This window comes from Schistocerca piceifrons, unplaced genomic scaffold, assembly GCF_021461385.2.
Source record: "Schistocerca piceifrons isolate TAMUIC-IGC-003096 unplaced genomic scaffold, iqSchPice1.1 HiC_scaffold_1148, whole genome shotgun sequence".
Classification (NCBI taxonomy): domain Eukaryota; kingdom Metazoa; phylum Arthropoda; class Insecta; order Orthoptera; family Acrididae; genus Schistocerca; species Schistocerca piceifrons.
Genome location: NW_025726959.1, coordinates 142501 through 144326, shown reverse-complemented (window position 1 = coordinate 144326; position 1826 = coordinate 142501).

The window sequence follows — 1826 nt, the reverse complement described above, 5'->3', positions numbered from 1 at the left end:
CCTTATCCGGCATACTTATGCCGGTTTGGGAAAAGGGCGACACCCGCGTGTGAATGTGGTGAACCGGAGGGCACTCCCGATCATGTGATTTACGAGTGCCCTCTCTTCAATGATGTTGCCTCTACACTACGAGACCAACTACCTGACTATGACACTTATAACCTAATTAGACATGAAGATACCTTCCAAATGATAAATAAACTTGCCAACGAGGTATCACAAAAGGTGCTAAGAGAATACATGAGGGAACTAGACTAAATAGCACAAATTGCGACTAATACGCCCTACTCCCATTCCGCCTGCGCGTGGATAGGCCGACTCTTAGTCTGGAATCCGCCACGCGCGGGAATAGGGGGGGTGGGGAATAGGAATTACCCGGAATTGACATTACACTGGAAATGACGTAGGTTAAAATTAGATAGTAGGAATTAGATTAGAAATTTAGATATAGGAACCTGCAGCGATTAAAATCCTGGCCTGCCCAGTGTCAGGGGCACGCCCATCGGGGTTAGCTCGATGGGCAAGGCATATAAGTAGGTTTGTATATTGCTGACACACTTGTGACGCTGCAGGAAGTAAATGTAGGTTTAGTTTTTAAAATATTAGAAGTTTAATTAAGTAGTTTATTGTATAGCTGCCCATTGCAATTAGAAAGCTGTAGCTCACAACTTAATACATATTGTAATTAGCTGCAAATTGTAACTAACAGTAGTAAGTAAGACCCACTAATGTAATAAGGTGGTGGGTTAGATGTATAAATATTATTGTAAAGTAAATAAAGATTTTTTTTTTTTTTTTTTTTTTTTTTTAAAAAAAAAAACAGAGTCCCGACCAGAGATGGAAGGGACGCTTTTATTAGATCAAAACCAATCGGTCGGCTCGTCCGGTCCGTTTGCCTTGGTGACTCTGAATAACTTTGGGCTGATCGCACGGTCCTCGTACCGGCGACGCATCTTTCAAATGTCTGCCTTATCAACTGTCGATGGTAGGTTCTGCGCCTACCATGGTTGTAACGGGTAACGGGGAATCAGGGTTCGATTCCGGAGAGGGAGCCTGAGAAACGGCTACCACATCCAAGGAAGGCAGCAGGCGCGCAAATTACCCACTCCCGGCACGGGGAGGTAGTGACGAAAAATAACGATACGGGACTCATCCGAGGCCCCGTAATCGGAATGAGTACACTTTAAATCCTTTAACGAGTATCTATTGGAGGGCAAGTCTGGTGCCAGCAGCCGCGGTAATTCCAGCTCCAATAGCGTATATTAAAGTTGTTGCGGTTAAAAAGCTCGTAGTTGGATTTGTGTCCCACGCTGTTGGTTCACCGCCCGTCGGTGTTTAACTGGCATGTATCGTGGGACGTCCTGCCGGTGGGGCGAGCCGAAGGCGTGCGACCGCCCCGTGCGTGCTCGTGCGTCCCGAGGCGGACCCCGTTGAAATCCTACCAGGGTGCTCTTTATTGAGTGTCTCGGTGGGCCGGCACGTTTACTTTGAACAAATTAGAGTGCTTAAAGCAGGCAAGCCCGCCTGAATACTGTGTGCATGGAATAATGGAATAGGACCTCGGTTCTATTTTGTTGGTTTTCGGAACCCGAGGTAATGATTAATAGGGACAGGCGGGGGCATTCGTATTGCGACGTTAGAGGTGAAATTCTTGGATCGTCGCAAGACGAACAGAAGCGAAAGCATTTGCCAAGTATGTTTTCATTAATCAAGAACGAAAGTTAGAGGTTCGAAGGCGATCAGATACCGCCCTAGTTCTAACCATAAACGATGCCAGCCAGCGATCCGCCGCAGTTCCTCCGATGACTCGGCGGGCAGCCTCCGGG